Source organism: Adiantum capillus-veneris, chromosome 10 (genome assembly GCF_014529385.1).
Source record: "Adiantum capillus-veneris isolate H3 chromosome 10, ASM1452938v2, whole genome shotgun sequence".
NCBI lineage: Eukaryota > Viridiplantae > Streptophyta > Polypodiopsida > Polypodiales > Pteridaceae > Adiantum > Adiantum capillus-veneris.
In genome coordinates this window covers 152,100,490-152,120,885 of record NC_140940.1, presented here as the reverse complement: position 1 = coordinate 152,120,885, position 20,396 = coordinate 152,100,490, and the positions used below count along the sequence as shown (strand labels likewise).

General features: G+C 39.5%; 1 pseudogene; it reads right to left on the bottom strand.

The window, feature by feature from the left end:
- Positions 1 to 713: 713 nt before the first annotated feature.
- On the bottom strand, positions 714 to 19,633 carry LOC147449884 (uncharacterized; annotated as a pseudogene).
- Between the last annotated feature and the right edge of the window lie 763 nt (positions 19,634 to 20,396).

Here is a 20,396-nt window from a genome sequence, read left to right as displayed (position 1 = left end):
CCACTTGTTTTTCTTCACACATAGACCTTTTCCGTTTATTGGCACATACAAAGCAAATCTTTCTTGCCTTTGCACTCAACTTCATCAACCTATGTCCTTCCATCGGACCACTTGTTTACAAAATTGCCTTACATGTGAGAATCCCTGCAAAGTGGTTATCAACAAGTTGTTCTTGCAAACGAATCATAAACTAAAACCGACATGCCCTAAAACAATGCGTGCCACCACTTCCAACCATGTATAGTAGCCTCTAAACTGTACCCAGATCCCAAGACCATACTATCAAATACATCACAACCTACTTTGTTCTTGTTATATACTGGATGGCTATGTTTGGACAAGTAAGTGCAACTCTATGACCACTTCCTATCTACCTCAATACTTCACCACTTTGCATACCATAGTCATTGGAAGCAAAAAATTTGTCTTTTCGTCCATCCAACTACATGCAAGAAGATGTTGGGGTCAGTCCAACTTGGGCGATCGTCCATGTGTGAACCTCTTATTGTAAATCCTTTATAAGGCTCAAGAAAACCATGCAAATCAAGAAGAACCATGCTAGCGGTGCTCAATATGTAACAACTGCAAATCCAAAAAATTCTCCATGTTAGTCATGTAAGTACCTATAGCACCAGGCCCTTGCTCAGTCAACTACATCAAGAGATTGGCTAATGTAAAACACATATCAAAGAACACATGATGACCTTTTTATTTCAAATATTTTGCAAGCATAGATGCAACATTATATGAAAGATCTACACAAGGCAATTTGTTATACAAACAAAAGGAATAATTATACCCAGTCTCAGAATCGCATAAGTTCCATAACTGGATCCCAAACTTCTGAGGCTTCTTGGGATTATATACCCTACATGGATTCAACTTACGTTTAGACAGTACACTCCTCCCATCAACAGTCACATTTTCCCCACAATTGAAGTGCAATTGAAACATTGCATTTAACCTTTCCTCTAATGGCAATACTTTCCATAGCTTATGCTCTCACAATCTAAGAAGTGGCCTTTGAGAGTTATCTCTTACATGCAAGAAACGCTTTATCTGTTGGTACTCAGTTTGCCCCATTTTCTCAGCATAGTTTGGATAATGCATGACACCACAAGTTTCCCCTTTCCAATAATAATTCTTGTCTGGCATATACTGCAAAGCCATGCCAAGAGAAACACCAAGAAATTGCAGAAAATAGTGCCTGTCAAGGTCATTTCACCTTCTTGTGGAGTCATACTTACATAAGACTTGTTCTTTCCTTTCCAATGCATATCTATTTGTCTCACCCACAATCATGTCAATCAAGTTTAACAGGAACAATGCCATAAAAAGCTGAATTTTTGTGAGCTCTCTTGGTACTTTTCCCAACTCTGGACCTCCAATATCTACAAATGTGGGAAGCACCCTAAATGTATCTTCAGGCTTGACATGCATCTTATCACTACTCTTCCTTGAAGGCATAGTCACATTAGACCAATTGGACTCATCATCACTATCCCGCAAGACCGGCCCTTTGGCCTCCAAAAGCTTATCCTTGCATTCATTTTCTTGTCCCACAGATCCATGCTCATCACAAGAATCACTTGCTTCATGGATACTTGATTTCCGACCTTTAGTAACAAGCGTCTTTTTCACTTTTCCACGCTTTTTGAGAATCTTGTAGCCCTTGCCATGAGCATGACTACTCTCTAAATCACCATTAGCATCATGAATTTCTTACATGATTCCTCTCAGCCTTTCTAGATGCATCATGAGTGTCCACATTCACATTATTAGCACAACCATCAAGAAGAAAATCAGTATGTTGGGCCTTTGGACACTTTAGTGTCTCAGGACACTTTAATGTCTCAGAACACTTGAGTGTCCAATTACAAGACTAGTGTTACTGCTTTTGCAAGATAGTTAAGGGCATAATTTTGGTGTATGAAGTCTACCATGTTCATTGCACCAATGAGGTCTCAAAGAACACAAGCTTGTACTGTACCAAGTCTCTCTATATGGGGGAATCTATAGTACAAAATCCTTTTGGAGGGGGGACCGGCTCCACGTAAATTCGGACCTCAACTGTTGTCAATTTCTCTAATCCTTTCTCTCTCTCTTTTACAAGTATTGTTCATGCCAAGCTAATTAGGTGTAGTATTCATCTTGCTACCTTTAATCATTTACTCTTGTTATGATCATTAAGAATTCTCTTAAAGGAAATTATCACTATTGTTATTTCAATTTCTACTACAATCAATGTTATAACAATATCCCATTACATTGGTATTGGAGCTATTGGTTTTTATTTTCTTGCTTAAGAAGAGAGGTCCTTAAGTTTTCCATGAAAGGTTGGACATATTCATTGCAAGAGGGTAGTGGGAGACGGATCTATTAGCTTGGTTGAAAAAGACTTAACTTGAGGTACATTGTGTTGAGATGCCGAGCTCTACACCTTGAGCTGGCATCCACTACGGGTCTTGGCCGCTTACGGGATTTACTCACTGGCGCGTTAGGTGACCAAAACGGAGGATCTCTGCCAGTGATTCTACGGCTGGACTACACTTATAGTGCCAGCCTAGTACGCTTCTAGCGAGTTCACACTTAGTGACAGCATGTACATATGTGCTACTTTTCAGCTTTAGCACTTAGTCATTTTGTACTCTCTTTTCTGTGAAGAAGAAGAAGAAGCTTTCCATCTCTGTGTGCTTTGTGCTTGTCTTGTGTATCTCTCTTGCATCCTCATTATTTACACATTGTTGGGAGCTATAGACTTAATAATGGATTCTTTTGGGACTTGCATTTGGCTTAACCATTATTGAGCTACTAGCAAGCTCAACAGGAACCATAATCAATCGAGCAATGTTAGACCCTATCCATTACTCTTTGCAATCAACAGTCCCCAAACCACGGGTGTGGTTGCTTGAGAGCTAATTTTCAAAGGTAAAGAAGAGTAGCAACTAAGGTTTTCAAGGATACCAAAGCACAAAGTAGCATATACACAAGTTAAGTTAGCCTGGCTGATAATAATAAAGAGAGTAGAATGAATATTGACAATCTTGATTCTGCACATGAAGGTGTTTGTGAACTATCTTGTTACTAGGTTGCAACAAGCTATGGTAGCAACTCTGCCTTGCAAGCCGAAGTTACTCACCAACTTCGTGCTTATGGGATTTCTCTACCTCTCCAAGAAGAGCGAGATCTTAGGAAGCCTCTTGTTGAGACTTCCAAAATAAGATTGATACTAGTCTTTCTTACCAATAACTCCCTCCTAGGACACCACACAACATATTGTTCAAATCTTCTTGTGCAATCATTCAATGTCTCTCTTGTCTTTTGTTTAAAGCTTTAAATTTGTGAGATAGTGTTATGTTTGATTCCCATTTTCAAGAATACTACCACAAACCTAGTTCCCAATGTGAGTAGGTCAGTGATTGTTTAGTTTTCTATCTTTTAAAACCATTTGAATGCTTTTCCTTCAAGCATCAACCTAAAGACATCATACTAGGTGTTACAATATACACGTGGTAGTGATGTGTGTGAGCACACTTAGGACCTCCGGGGCATTTTTCCTCTCACTAGGAGGTTTTTTCCCCCATGCATTGTATATACGCCCATCACTCTAGGGCCAACTTATCTTTCCATTGCACACTAAGTAATATACTCTTTAATATGTGCCTTGAGCTTCCTTCATCTTCTCCAAGCTGTTTGCATTTCCCTGCAACCCTAGTTCTAACAATTGGCATCAAAGCAGGTTGCATCCTCTAGAGCTCAGTCACCAGCATCGCTAACACACTCCTACTCAAATTTTTAGATTTTAGTGAGCTCAAATTCTTGATTCGAGCTCACTTCAGCCTCTGTTTCCACTACAAGCAGTACTACATAAGTAATTTTGTCCGTTTGTGAAAATTTTTTGTCAGTGTTGTTTTTTGCATAGCAGGTCCCTTACAATCTTCTTTGGGTTGTGTTGCATAGTATGCATTAGTCCTGTGTCAATTCTCCTCTTTTCGGGTAGTTTTCAATTAGGTGCATGTATTTGCCACGGTTGACAACAACAAAATGTGTTCAAGATGTTTGCTATTGAGGTAAATTGGATGGGGACAACTACTCAATATGGGCTTACATGATGCAACATGTTATTGTGTCAAAGGGCGTGTGGAATGTTGTACAGGGCATTGATGTACATCCCAGGGTTGTTGCTGTCAGAGTTGTTTTGCCTACGAGTGAGCAAGCTCATTGGGATGTAAGAGATGCGCACGTTGATGCATTGATTGCATAATATGTGAATTGCACTATCACTCCTTACATTTGTTCGACTAAATCTGCAAAAAAGGGCTTGAGATATTTTGATTGGTCTTTATGCAAGCCGCAATGACGCCAAAATTGCATTGCTACGTAAAACGCTAGAGTCAAAGATTATGCATGAGGAAGATGAAATGGACACTTTCCTTGCTCGTATTAAGGATATCAATGAGTAACTTATTTCTGCGATTGAAGTCATTTCCGATAGTTCCCTTATGCAGACTATTCTTGATGCTTTGTTAGATTCTTACCATACTTTTGCTAGTACTTGGAGGCTTATGACCCAAAGAAATTCTAAAGCTATCATGTTTGATGCATTATGCACATTGTTGTTGCAAGAGTCACTTTCTAGAAAAACAGGGCTAAACAGTGTACAATTGAGTAGGCCTTTATAGTTGGGGTAAAGGCACTACGCCTTTCTTAGGGCCAAACGTCCAGTGTCCGATTGTCTGTCCACGTGTGTACATACCCTTATTTGTTCTATATGAACAATAAGGAGATCCTCATTCTTAGTTCCTGAGGTTGCTCCACCCACACCATCTCATGCTCCTCACACGCATCACACCACACCACACCATTAAAATTAGGCATACACACACTCAATTAGAGCACACAATTGCAATTTAGCATCGCAATTAGGAAAATTCACAATGCTAATTTTCACATTCAATTCTAGGAAAGTTTGGGCATTACGATGACATGCAAACATTCCAATCAAAAGTTCCAAATTACAAATTGATAATGGCTAAGCATATCGCACAAGATTTGAGTCTAATGGCACCCTCCAATCACCAATAACACAATGTGTAGTCCGATTTTGTTGATGCTCCAAAGCCTAATCTTGCATTCCAAAATCAACAAATTTTTAGCAGAAGCTGACATTGTTCAAATGCAATCCAAGCCTCTAATTAGGCAAACATCAAAGAATAAGCACAAAATGTTAGTGCAATTAGTAGAAAACTAGTGTCTATAGTGAAATTACCAAGGGGTTAGTGTGAAATTAGAATGTGTAGGTACACAATTAGCAAGATTTTGTATCAAATTAGGGGAAATTGAACACATTGCTTTATGAACACACATCCAAAATTCACAAAACCATGAACACATGTGAAATTAGTGAGGAAACCTATCCAATTATGCCATAATTACACTAGCGTAGGCTATTGCTCCTCAACAATGGTGCCAACTTTGTGTTATATTTGGAGCCGAGGTGGCCTTGCAAACTACCAAAATAACATGTTACAAACCATCAAACTAAACAATATGCATACCTGGCATAATCCATATCACATAATCAAGATTTCACTCGATCAGAGAGGGATAGAGGGTGGAAGAGAGCGAGGGAACGCATGCGGATCTCCTAAAGAAAAGTGCTTCACCGGCATGGTGAGAAAGAAGAGAAGACAGAAGAGAATAAACACACATGTACTGGGTACAATCTCCCCACGTGCAAGACTGCGCATTCCCCTCTTGCACATATTTATTTATAGATTCTCAATGCTCAAAAATGAATACACATTGGCTGGTCGGACATAAATGGCCATAGCTCGTAATGAGAAGCTGAGTAATAAATGTACATACCCTTTCTCCATAACATACTCTGAGGTTGGGAAAGCAATTGTCCTCAACTGCAAGGTACATAAGTGTTGGGGTCCAGTTGAGGTACAAGATGCTAAGTACATGCTTGCATAACACACTGAGTTGCTGAAAACCAGAAGAGTAACAATGATTAGTAGGAAGTAATTTAAAAGTGAAAAAATGTGTAGCATATGGAGATTGTGTGATGGAAGTGCATGAAGTCAATGTGCATAGGTACAAAGTGCAACATTGGTCAAAAATGTTTTTCCAGATAGACCACCATCTATCATCGTGACATGCCAATTCATCTTATACTTTCATATCAATCCATACCAAATGTGGTGGGCCAGTTCCACATATAATGTAACCACGGATAGTCCTGTCTTACCAAGCGTAGGCACTCGAGTACACATGTATCCACATCCATAAATTTCCATATCATTATTGCAAAGTGGAGAGTCATGCCGCATGAGGCGTAGGCACTCAAATTACACGTGTCAATAACCATAAGTTTCCATAACAAGGTGTGGAGTGGAGAGTCCTGCCCTCTTCAAGAGTAGAAGCTTTAACATGTGTAGAAATTGTGCCATTCCAATTCAATATCCTTGCCATGACAATGTACAATGTCTCAACCAGTGTGCTACGTAATGTGACCAAGGGTTTGTGTAAAAATTTATACCTAGAGGTTCTCTTACGTGACACCATTGCATGTAGCTTCATCTGCAATAGTAGTTCTCAAAAGTAAAGCAGTAAAAATGACTTCTTATCAATCTTAAAACTAATTGAAGCACACACTAAATGCATTAACATTTTTAAAGTTTGTGATGAGATTTGTTTACAATGTAGGGATGGGAGTCAGTAGAGATTAGTGTTGTGTGATAACAATACGAAGGTCAAATAGTAGCTCTAAATAAATTAATTAATAATAGGTGCTTTAATTTAGGCAACTTGCATAATAAAATTTAAAAGGAAATCCATGCCTAATACATTAGCTTAACCTTAACCATCAAAAAAGGATATTAGAAACATTAGTAGGGATGACATACAATATTAAGTAACATACCATATGATGGAACATTAAAGAAAACCTTCGAGCAAATTAATTGTAAATCTAATTTCACTACATCGCTACAAATGAGTATATATAGGCATAATTAAGGTTATAGCCTGTGCAAGAAGCAATGAGAGGGAAATTTTGTTGTTTATAGTAGATAGTTGCGTTCATAGTTATATTTGCATTGCTATAATTGGGAGAACATTCAATTTAGGTGGTGGTAGCTACAAATTATCAGGTCAAACAATCTTGCTTTGGCACGGATCTACATCCACTACAAGAGGTACTTAATATTAGCGACTCGCGTCGTAGTGCGATGCGCAAATGTGAAAACCCACGGCGTCGCTATAGGCGTCGATATGGGTGTCGCTAAGTTATAAGTAACTTAGCGATGCCGACAGAGGTAAAAAAATAACAAAGAGAGCGTCCAAAAACTCAGATCTCAGATCTGAGTTTTCGGTGCACACTCAAGCAAGCAAAGGTAACCCGCTCTCTCTCTCTCTCTCTCTCTCTCTCTCTTTCTTCTCCACACGCACACACACACACACACACACACAAGAGGAGATGAAGGAGAGATGCTCCTTCCCTCTCCTCACTCTCATGTTCCCTTCCCCTCTTTCTCTCTCCCTCTCTCTCTCTCTCTTACACACACACACACATACATTGTGTTTTTGAGAGAGAGACAGAGACAGAGAGAGAGAGAGAGAGAGAGAGAGAGAGAGCACACATACATAAACAAAAAACACATACACACATGCATAAGCAAAGAATGCATATACACACATTGAGAGAGGAAAAGAGAGAGAGAGAGAGAGAGAGAGAGAGAGAGAGAGAGAGAGAGAAAGAGATAAGAAGAAGAAGAGAAGAAGAGAGTCTTAACGTCATAGGAAACTATCCCAAGAGACCTTAAAAATCTAGTCGATGAGGAGTTGAACTCAAGACCTGTTATTCAAGAGTGAAATGGCATAACCAATCTATCACACTTGGGTGATAGAAAGGTTATACCATTTTTCTCCTTTTATTGGCGTGCACACACACACACACCCGAAAAGAAGAGAGTTTAATTTAACATCGTAGGAAACTAATTCAAGAGACCTTAAAGATCTAGCCGACGAGGAGTTGAACTCAAGACCTATTATTCAAGAGGGAAATGGAATACCCAATCTACCACACTTGGGTGATAGAAAGGTTATACCATTTTCCCCTTTTTATTGGCACACCCACACACACATACACACACGAGAAGAAGAGAGTTTTAACGTCGTAGGAAACTATCCCAAGAGATGTTAAATATTAGGTTAGATGTAGACTTACGTTAGATTAGATTTAGGTTTATTTAAGTTAGATTATATTAGGTTTAGGTTTATTTTTAGTTAGATTTGCGTTAGATTAGATTTAGGTTTATTTACCTTAGATTTAGATTTACGTTATATTAGATTAGATTTAGGTTTCTTTTGAGTTCAAGATTAAATTAGATCTAGATTTATGTTTGATGGACTAGCTTTTTTTAGATTTAGGTTAGATTTTAGTGCATTTCAATGAAGGTGCGCTCATGATGGTAAGCATTGTATGAAAAACACTTGCTCATATGAAAAACACTGAAAAAGACTCCGTTTTCCTACATGAGAAAATTTCCTGCACTCACAGCCTGGACATTCCATGCGGACCAGCAATTCCACGTGCATGTTCGACTACTGCTACCATACAATAAGCCGTCATGATCAGCCAATGGAAGAGCAAATTGAGCCTACACAGAAATTGGTGATGCAAGATGACGATTCTAAGGGTCACACACACACACACACCACATCCCGTCAGATCTAGAGTAAGAATTAAGTGCTTTGAGCAGGCATCAGCTACATTGCAAGAATGGCGTACCTGCATGCTACACACAAAGATCTACTTTTAAAAGATGTTAAGATGCTGTGAAATGCTACAGTTAGAGAAGAGGAAAAGGGGTTTTGTACACTACATGCACTATCATGTAGACGTGGGTGTGTAGATTTCTTGTACCCACAAATATAGGAATTCACCAATAAAGACCAGATTATAACCCGGTGGTTCTGATCTCTGTGCACCTCTAGACCAAGATGTGCGGGGATTGGACATGACTAGAGAATGTGAGGTAGTTTACATGTGAAAAAAGAGAGAGAGAGAGAGATAAAATACGAAGAATGCCAATAGAACATTAAATTTGTTGTCCACATTATAAGATTTTTACCCTCATTATGAGTAGTGACGAGGATGTCAGGCCGTCAACCGAAACACCTATCTCTCAACGAGGATCTTATGTCCTTGTAATCAATGCAAACATGTTGTGTGATGGACAAGACCCGTTTCTTTGCATCACGTTCGCGAATTGGGCGAGTTTGATCCATCTATTATAGATCAAGCTGTTGCCAACTATAACTCGTCAGACTCTGACGCTGGCCAACAGGTAGCAATCTTGCAACCCAATAGACGTGCTCGCAGGCACTTTTGTTAAGGAGCATATGTGAGGCCACAAGATGTAGCCTCTAACAGCTCAGGGGATGATCATGCAGACCACATTCCCAACGAGGCAATGTTTGAGCCCGACATCGATGAAATGATCGAGACGATCATGGATTCAGAAAGGCTTATCTATGATGATATGAAAAGTGAAGCCGATACGCCATTGTATAATGGAGCATCTGTGTCTAGATTGAAGGTGCTCTTGGTTCTTCTCAGCATGTAGGCAAAGTTTGGATGGAGTGACACTAGCGTCACAATGCTTTTCAGGTGATCTATTACAATTAGTTTAATTTAACAAAAAACTCTAGATGTATAATGATCTGATAGATTTTTACACAATTGTACCATATTTTTTTCGTTGTATAGATTTCTCAAAGAGCACATACTACCAGCTGATAATGTGATGCCAGATTCCCGAGAGGAAGCAAGAAATATTTTCCGAAACTTGGGGATGGATTACAATTTGATCCACGCTTGTCCTAACGACTACATTCTTTTTAGAGGGGAATACATAGACATGGATAAGTGTCCGAAATGTGATTCCGAGAGATATCGAGTAGATCTCCATGAACAAAATTTTTGCAAAACGTTTTGCGACATTTTCCTCTGCTTCCTTGCATCCAGAATTTCTTAAAATGTTAGTCCATGGCCGCCCTAGCATCATGGCATGAGGAGAATAAACCTTCGGATCGTGTGCTACGGATTCCTGCAGATTGCGCAGCCTGGAAACATATAGATGAAACATGGTCAGATTTTGCCAGGGAAGCTCAAAATTTGTGCTTATGCCTGGCTATGGATGGCGTAAATCCATTTGGTCAAAGATCAACATCTTACAGTGTATGGCCCGTTGTCATCGTCAACTACAACATTCCCCCGTGGTTGACTATGAAGAAGGGGCACCTATGGCTAAGCTTGATTGTGTCGGGGCGATATAAAGTGAAGAATATGGATGTGTATCTTCATCCACTATTGGAAGAGCCACAACAATTGTGGATTGGCATAGAAGTGGTGGATATGAGCCGACACACAGGTCAACGGAATGCTTTGATTAGAGGCATTCTAATATGGACCATGCATGACTATCCCGGACTAACAGAATGCTCAGGTGATTTACACTCCTCACTCAAACACTGTAAATCTTGGTTTTTCTCAAGCTTATCTATTATCATGTGTATACATGCAGGGCTTCAAACAAGCGAATACAGAGCATGTGTCACATATGGACCTAGACTGAATGCACGTAGGGCGCCCTCATTGAAGAAGCAAATCTACAAAGGTCAAAAAGTGTATCTTCCAGAGAATTATGTGTTACGCGATGGCTTTTTGGGAAGAGAGCCACCAAGGATGTTTGCACAAGCATGGTTAGAGCAGAAGGAGATGTGTGATGATGGATGCCCCTAGGGATGAAGAGACTATCTCTATGGTACGAGTTACCATACTGGACCCGACTCATGATCAATCACTTGCTTGATCCAATGCACATATTGAAGAATGTGGGTAATCTACTATGGGACCATCTGATCGGCAAGAAAGATACTTTGGGAGCCAGGGTTGACCTTAGAAATGTGGATCGTATGGAGCAATATTGGCCGCAAACAGCATCCGATGGATCGATAAAACTCCCTAAAGCACCATGGATTTTCACAGAAGCCCAAGAACGCAAAGTAAAAGAGACCATTTGATCTTTGCGGACCCCCACTGGCGTAATTTACTCGCCTTGAACGTGTTTTACTAAAGAAGGAAAGATTACCTGTTTGAAGTCACACGATTGGCATAAAATGTGTCAAGTATGTTCATAGTGGAAATTGTGTAAAAAATTCGTGTGTGGACTTTAATATCATTGTTGCACGTGTTTTGCAGTTTATTTTACCGGTGGCCATTGAGGGATGTTTGTCTCTTAACGTCCGTAACAAAATCTACAAACTTGCGAAGTTGGTGCAATGGATCTCACAAAAAGAGATCAACGTAGACTCATACCATTTGCCAAACTAAACGCTGTGGAGGTTGTGTGCATGTTTGAGAAACATTTTCCTACTACCATGCTAACCATTCAAGTGCATCTTCTTGTTCACATAGTTGATGAGGTGGAAATCTGGCATAGTACATTCCAAATGGATGTTCTTTTTAGAATGTTTTGTGAAAACGCTCAAGGGATATGTGCATCAGAAGGCACGTCCGGAGGGTAGCATGGCAGAAGCTTGGCTGGTATCAGAGTCCCTATTGTACATTGGAGAGGGGCTAGACGGATTTGATAAATCCTGGGACACGCTATGGCAAACCATAGATGATGAGCGCATATTTGGGATTTTCATGTGCAATCTCGGTGTTGAGAAGAAGATGACAGAAGATCTAGAGGCTAAAATCAACCAATTTTACATGCTTCACAATCCAGTGATGCAAAAGTGGATTTCACAATATGAGGATGCAAAGCAAAAGCAACAAAGGGCACGAATCGAGTGGAGATGGGGAAGACGACCACTGATGCACTATCCGACGGGTCTGGAGAGCCTACCAAAATTCATGAGCTTTAGATGGTTGCACAACCAATTGAAAAGTGCACAACAGTGCGGTGAATAAGTGACTGAGGAAGAGTGGGAGTACTCTTGAGGTTCCGCAACCAAGGTAAGTTTGCAATGTACGACTAGTCAGTTTCTAGATGTTTGATTAATCTTTATCTGTTGTAGTATGAGTCATACACAGCAGCATGGTGTAAAGGTTGAAATTTTAGGGTGGAACAGATTGACAAAAAGCGTTTTACTCAAGGTTGTGGAATCATGGAAAAATTTGAACAGTCTAATTGACGACGGACCTTTGATGCAGATCCAGTGGTGGCGGAACTCACTTACTTCAGCACGCTACAAGAGATTTTGAGGATCGATTATAGAGGATTTTTTGTCGACTTGTTTGATGTGCAATGGTTCAAGATAATGATGGAGGATCGCAATGCTACTGTGCGTAGAGAAGAGTCTGGTTTTCTTGAGGTGGATTCAACTAAGAAATGGACTGAACTAAGAGCCACTTTCGTACTACCCGAGCATTGTAAACAAGTAAGTATGTAAATATTTAACATCCCATTTTAGAAGTTATGTGCTTGGAAGCTCTGATGTAAGTTATGTGGCTCCAAGAGGTGATATTTCGTCCTTCAAAGTCTGCATCAAATTGGTGGTACGTCATAGAGGTAGCCCCTCGTAGTGCACGGACGTATGAAGGCTACCATGTGTCAATCACAGCGGCATCAATGGAGGAGATCGAAGAAGATGCTCAATCAGAAGCCGTTGAGGTAGTGCCAGATTAGCATCAAGCTGCTACTCTCTATGGTGTGCATGTAGAGGATCTACAAAATAAAATGGAGGACAGATTCTCTCTAAATGGAGAGCTCTATATAGATATAGGAATTTATGCTAAACTACTGCTTACTTAGCGTCTCTTTCACCCGATCAACTAGATTTAGTGGTGGGGCAAGCAACATCTATGAGCAGATACGGACTTCCTTCGCGATTGCAGCTTCAGTCTCCATCGCACTCGGAGCGCAGTGCTTTTACAAATTCACAAAAATTCAACGAAAACTCTCTACACAGGAATCCCTCCTCTCTCTCTCTCTCTCTCTCTCTCTCTCTATCTATCTATCTATCTACTTGTCCATGTTTTCTACTCCATTCATTCAATATTAAGTTTAAATGTTTGTGTGTTTAATGCAGGTATGGATGATGAGCAGTTACAGGAAGATTGTGGGTAGTCTAATCTACTTGACTATCACGAGGCCAGACTTAAGCTACACAGTAGGCTTGGAGAGTCAGTTCATGCAGCTTTCGAGGAAGCCACATTTGGATGGAGTACGACGCACACTTAGGTATGTGCAAGGGACTCTTGACTACGCATTGTTCTATGCAGCAGATGTGCCATTAGCATTGTATGGCTTTACAGATGCAGATTGGGCAGGTAGCATTGTTGATAGGAGATCTACGAGTGGCTTCATGTTCTCTTTTGGGAGTGCTGCTGTTACTTGGAGCAGCAAAAAGCAGCCTACGGTTGCTTTATCGAGCACAGAGGTCGAGTACAGAGGTGCAGCAGTTGCGGCGTGCGAGGTAGCTTGGCTACGCACATTACTTGAGGACTTGGGAGTGCAGGTGGACCCGCAGATTGTCATCCATTGTGACAACCTCAGCAGCATGCATTTGGCTAGGAACCCAACGTTCCATGCCAGGACCAAGCACATAGAGGTCCATTACCACTACGTTCGAGAGCGAGTGTTGGCGGGCGACATCGACTTGGTCTACGTCAGCACAGAGGAGCAGATAGCGGATATCTTTACCAAGGCCCTCGGAGCTGAGAATCTTTGACGTTTCCGGACTATGCTTGGACTCTGCGACATGCAGAGCTCGAGGGGGAGTGTTGAGATGTCGAGCTCTACATCTTGAGCTGGCATCCACTACGGGTCTTGGCCGCTTACGGCATTTACTCACTGGCGCGTTAGGTGACCGACACGGAGGATCTCTGCCAGTGATTCTACAGCTGGACTACACTTATAGTGCCAGCCTAGTATGCTTCTAGCGAGTTCACACTTAGTGACCGCATGTACATATGTGCTACTTTTCAGGTTTAGCACTTAGTCATTTCGTACTCTCTTTTCTGTAAAGAAGAAGAAGAAGCTTTCCATCTTTGTGTGCTTTGTGCTTGTCTTGTGTAGCTCTCTTGCATCCTCATTCTTTACATATAATTGAAGATATTGTTGAGATCATGATATAAGTGAATAGTACAACTGAGAAAATCAAATATTGAGGGGTCTAAAAAAGTATGTACATGTCAAATATAAATAATATAGGTGGAAAAAATATAAAGGGGTCAAAATAATTCTCTCTCATTATAAGTCTACCATAAAAAGATGAATTTTTTTTGTGGTCTAATTTATGAGAGTAATAGAGAATAGATGTAGGAAGGAAAAAATCACAATAGTGAAAAAATATACACATAAATAGAACTAGTTTTTTTGGATTTTTGTTGGGATGGAGTTACACCAAAAATAAGAGAAGCTTGCATGAAATTATTTTTATATGGAATAAAGAGTATGCAAAATGGTAAGAAAAAATATGTTCATGGTGAGTCAATGTACATAGCATAAATAACACACGCCTAAGTATAAATATTTAAATAAATACCAAAATAATTATGAAAAATCCTTATATTTAGGCCCTATATACAATGAAATATTTACACACAAATGGGCCATGATATACTTATATTTTTTATTTTTTGGCTCAACTAGCCCAGTGACTAGCTAATTGAGGGTTTTTAAGAAGATATGGGAAAAGTCCCCTAACTCACACACGCCTATGTACAGTGAAATGGTAGGGATAACCAAAATGTTTGAGTGATTTGATAGGGTGAGGTAGCTTACTATGGCAATTATGGAAAGCTGAAAAACGGCTATCAGTATATTGACAAGTTTTTGCAACGTTTCAATATGGAGAAGGGAAAGGCATTGAGTGTTCCATTGCCACCATATGTGAAACTTAGCAAACAAGATTGTCCTGTGTCTGAGGAAGAACAGGCTGAAATGGATAAGATTCCATATGCATCTGTAGTGGGTAGTTTGATGTATGCAATGATTGCTACTCGCTCAGACATTGCATTTGCAGTGGGAGTAGTAAGTCGATACATGTCAAACCCAGGCAAGAAACATTGGGAGGCAGTGAAAGGAATATTGAGATACCTGAAAGCTACAAAGAGTATGCGTATATGCTATGGGAGTAAGGAGCTAAGTGTAAATGGTTTTACAGACTCAGATTATGCAGGTGACTTAGACAACTGAAGGTCTACGTCAGGGTATGTCTTTACATTGATTGGTGGAGCAGTATCATGGCGTTCTAGATTACAAGATTGTGTTACTCAATCTACTACAGTGGCTGAATATGTTGCAGCATCAGAGGCATGCAAAGAATCAATTTGGCTTAATCAACTAGTAATAGATTTGGGAATCAAAGAAGAGATGCCTGTGTTATATTGTGATAGTCAAAGTGCTATACAATTGGCTGGCAATCCAGTTTATCACTCAAAGACAAAGCATGTGGATGTGAAGTATCATTTCATCAGGGAAATGCTCGAGGATAAGAAACTTCAGCTTGTCAAAGTTCACACCACAGAAAATCCTACTGATCTACTTACAAAAGGGCTTCCCTCGGAGAGCTTTGCACATTTTCGCAAGCAGTTAGGTGTAGGGTAGTACATCACTTCTCTACATCTCTTGTATATTAGTTTGTATAGTAGCTTCTCTCACACTTAAAGTACCACATTGGACTTTAAGTGGGAGGTTGTTGGGGTATAAAGCCCAATGTGGTCGCCCAGGTAAGTGGGCGGGCCGCCAGGTATGTACACATATTCTTTTGTAAAAACCTAATAAGAACTCACTATGCTCTACACATTACAGTAGAGTGAGTTCACCATATCTTCATGCTCTTCTTCTCGCACTCTCTCTCGCGTTGCACTTCCGCTCGTCCTACTTCAAGAGCAACGCTTACGTTTCTCAATTGAAACAGATTGTGGAAAAACAAACAATCCACCTTGAAAAATAAATACCAACAAGCCATGATAAGAGGAAGAAGATGCAACACAAGGATTAGCATTGAAGGAATGTTGATGATTTTGCTCTTGAAACAGATGAGCAATACATTGAAACTCCAAGACATGGCAAGCTAGAGTGATCAAATTGATTGAAAGCAAAGAAGAATTTGTTCTTGTACCCATATGTTGGCAAACTAGAGATTCAAGAGTTTTATCGTCAACATTACAAGCCACACGCTCATCATTCCACAATTTCAGTCACACACTTGTGATCTCCAAGTCTTGAGAACGAAATTTTGCAACAATATGCTTGGATAGAATATTTTCTAGTGAATTGATAGAGATATCTACACCAATACAAACAAAAATGCCCTTAAAACATCTTGATTACAAGGAGATGTCGTCCAAAAAGTTGAGTCGATTGAACATTGGATCCCATTTATAACAGAAAACAGTTTTATCACTAAGAGAATCCCGCCATAATGCCTAGATACAAAAGGATATTCAACAGAATATGACCTTCCTAGAGGAGTGCAAGGCACATTAGCAAAGCTAGCATCTTCCTATTCCAATTTAAAGCTTGTTACATACCCCTATGCATCAATTGAGAAATGCCCAGCTCTCTTCATTCCCACCAAGGAAGCTTTCAAACTCACTAGATTAGTTTCATACAAATGCAAAAAAGAAGAGAGTAGGCGAAGGACTTGGTCAACAATCTTCCCATGCAAGGTAACGGAAATACCTTTACTGTCATGAGGAACCAGCTTTGCTTGAAGAGCAGGAACTTTCCAAATTTCAACAACTTTGTTACAAGCGAAATAATGAGGATTTGAGCTTTGGTGACTGACTTGGGTAGATTTGCAAACTCCACATAAATACTCCAATCCAACGCTGTTGACGTTAACAACCTCAAGAGAACCGAACACCTGAAATTAATCTAAAGAAATCACACGATGCACAATCAATGCAAACAACCTACGAATAAGAACTCACCGTTTTTCCAAATCCCATATTGGCAATTTGCTTAACACGGATATCTTTGAAAAGAAACTTCAATTGAGAGGGCAATGACAACAGAATAGTGTAGTCCATGACACTATTCTTAAAATCCATTCTCTTTGACTTCATTGGATATGTTATAAAATTCAGCCTTTTGAGAAGGTACAAACAAAAGCTGCAGCAATAACAAACAATAAAAACACTATTAAGAAGACTTAGAGCTACGTATAGAAGCTTATCGTTACTCTATCAACATCAACAAGACCATCAGCAACAATAAGTCTAGTGCCACTACTGCCATCACTTTTCACCATGTTCTCCACCTTGATAACAATAAAAGCTACAGTAGGCACACCATCTTCAATTGAAGAAGTCCATGATGAGACAAGATCTTTAATCTTGTGCTCGGGAAAGAGAGTGAGCACAAAGTCGAATGAAGGAGCCTTCACAATAGATGTAGTTGCATCAGCATAGAGAGCAAGATGGCAAGTGTCTCCATCACTAGGATTATTTTTCCTCACAACAGGCCCCTCAATACGTAAAAAATCACCCACCACAAATGTGTTGACAAACTATTCAATATAATTTTTAGCCACAACAAAAGTGATAGTATGATGTGCAACCTTGTCCACAAGATCAGCCTTCAAAAATCTGCTGTAATTTTCTTTTTGGATTTTATATGTGCCATACTTTGCGAGCACCTTGCCAACAAAGACAAAATAGTAGTTAATAGCATCAGAAAGCTAAGATATAAGAATCTCAGGTGTAGATTGACTCAATGCCAATTGAGATCCAAAGGAATCAACTATAGGTCTTGGTTCTTCTTTAATAGATGCTAAGCCCAACGAACGACTCACACCGGCGGAGGGAGTGGCAATCCCGGAAGAGCTAAGTGGTGTTCGCCCTACAACACATGGCACATGATACTATTATTATCAATTACACAGTGGTAAGCCACAAAAATTGGAAACAAAGCTAACCTCTCACAGAGGCCATTCCTCTTGCAATACTAAGGGCCTTTTGAACAGATTTTGGAGATGTTTTCTTTAACTTGGCTTTGGGACTAAGATTTTTAAATGCTGAGTTTGGAGAACCCACTAAACTACTTGACGATCCAAGGCCCCCACTTTCAAACACAACTTCATGCAAGTTTTCAGTACTAGGAGCTGCACTTAAAGTTTCAAAGTAGTCATTGCTTGAATTTGTAGTCAAAGCATCTATAATCAAGAGCAAATTCAAGACAGTTTCCAAGACAAGCAAGACAGCAAGACTCTTAACACTAGGTTGGTAATGGGACACTTTTATGTCCTGGGACATTTTTATGTCCTGTTAAGTGACCATTTTCCTTGAATTATCTCAAGAGTTTCAAAGTGGATTTTGAGGTGCTATCTGTCTAGAAAGTTGTCTCATGAGCTGAAAAAAACTCGACATTTTTTTGGAATATCAATTCCATCTTTAGCCTTGTCCTTGCACAACATTTCACAACCTAAACTATGTGAAAAAACGGGTCCTATTTTTGGCTTTTTTCATCTTTTTGCAACTATACCACTCTAAAATTCATGATTGTGAGGTCTATAATGCTAGAGAACTATCTTTAGTAGTCCTCAACATGTGCTAATGCTTCTAGGGAGAAATAAAGGTTAAAGTTGTAACTTATGACCAAATTACAAAAATTGTCAAATCCTGTTTTTTAGCCAATTTTAGCTCTTCTATGATTTTTTTGGTGGCTTTCATGATATCCAAATGCAGTTTTGATTTTTTATGTTGCATATTGTAACATAAAGCTAATATTCCTTGAGTTTTGGGGCACCTAATACCCTATTTTGCATAGTAGACAATGATGGTTGATTTTTTCAATTATAGAAGAAAACGAAACATTCTAGTATATCAAGTATAGCTTTTTCAATATTGTTAGTTTCTTGTGAAAACTACATGCATTTTGTCGGTAGTAACCATATCTAGTCATAAGGATCAAATTTGGCTAGATATTGAATAGTTTCTATGGGATTCTACAACTCATAATGTTGAACCCAGTTTTTTCATGTTTGCTGTATTTAGCACTTCATCTTTGTCCCCAAGATTCCCCTTGGTAAGAGATGTATTATTCTTTTGACATGCTCCATGGCTGCTTATGAACCTAAAGGACAATAGGGAACTAAGAAAACATGCATATATTATTTGTATTGAGCGTGGCTTTAGAGACTTTGATGATAGGTTTGCAGAATGGTAAAAATTCAACTTTTTTGTACCTATTTCTTTTGGCAAAACAAAAAATAGTGAGTGAGAAGAAATCATATGTTCTGATCACCAACCCATTGAAGTTACCTAGGGAATTTATCTCAATTCCTACAAAAATCCCTAATCTTATTTTTATGCAACAAAACGTAAGAAATGACTGTTTTGATGAAAATGTACTGGTCCATCAACTTTGGAGGCTTGGTGTGACCAAAAAATGAGAAATTTTACAAGTTTATTATTTTTTCCATGTGTAGTAGGCCTTGAACTATAACCTCATAAAAGGATTTTACAAAATGAGTGGATCTACTATGGTTTTGGAGGTTTTTTTCAAAACCTTGAAAGGACACTTTTATGTCCTGTTAGGTTACCAACGTAGTGTTAAGCACCAAACGAGGAAACTAAATGCAGAGGTATATTACCATCCATATTCGAATCCATAGGGCCTTGCTATAGAGATTAATGCTATCGCTTTGATAAAAGATGTGGCTGTAAAGTTTAAGAGACTGTACTATAGAGGGAGTAAACTCTCAGCAAGAGTGATCTCAGAATAGGGAAGCTTGTAAAACGTGATAGTTCTTCAAAATACCTTTAGCTTTTATATAATTATAAGTCAAAGAGTGAAACTTGATGTATAATCTTGAGTACTTCAAGATAAATAGTTTGAAAGTTCCACTCAAAGGTTGGCAGTAAATGAAGAATTTTACATTTGTTATCATCTATCATTATATGATATTGGGTCACGACCTGTACACTCCATAGAGAGAGAAAGAGAAAGGGCTCCTCTTTTTATCAACTCTACCTCGACTTTTGCAATAATAATAAAAGCTATTGTTACGGCATAAGCCGGTGTGTGCCAAGTGTTAGCCGTTAGGATGCCTTGGACGTATGGTGGGAACCTTACCTAGGAATGGGGGGATGCCAAGAGGCATGAGTCATGAGGAGCGAGGGGACACGACTAACCTATATGAAGGGCCTCTTGTGACCTTTGTAAACATACACAATAACCAATCTAATTAGTTATGGCTGCGGACATGAACATCTATCTCTCTCTCTCATTCTCTCTCTCTCTAATGTTGTGCGGTGCTCCTCTCTCTTGCATTTCTGTGAGCACAGTTCCGTAATAGGCAGCCACTCCTATTACACTTGGCGACCACGCAGTTGATCGAATATCCATCCTTGGTGATGAAGG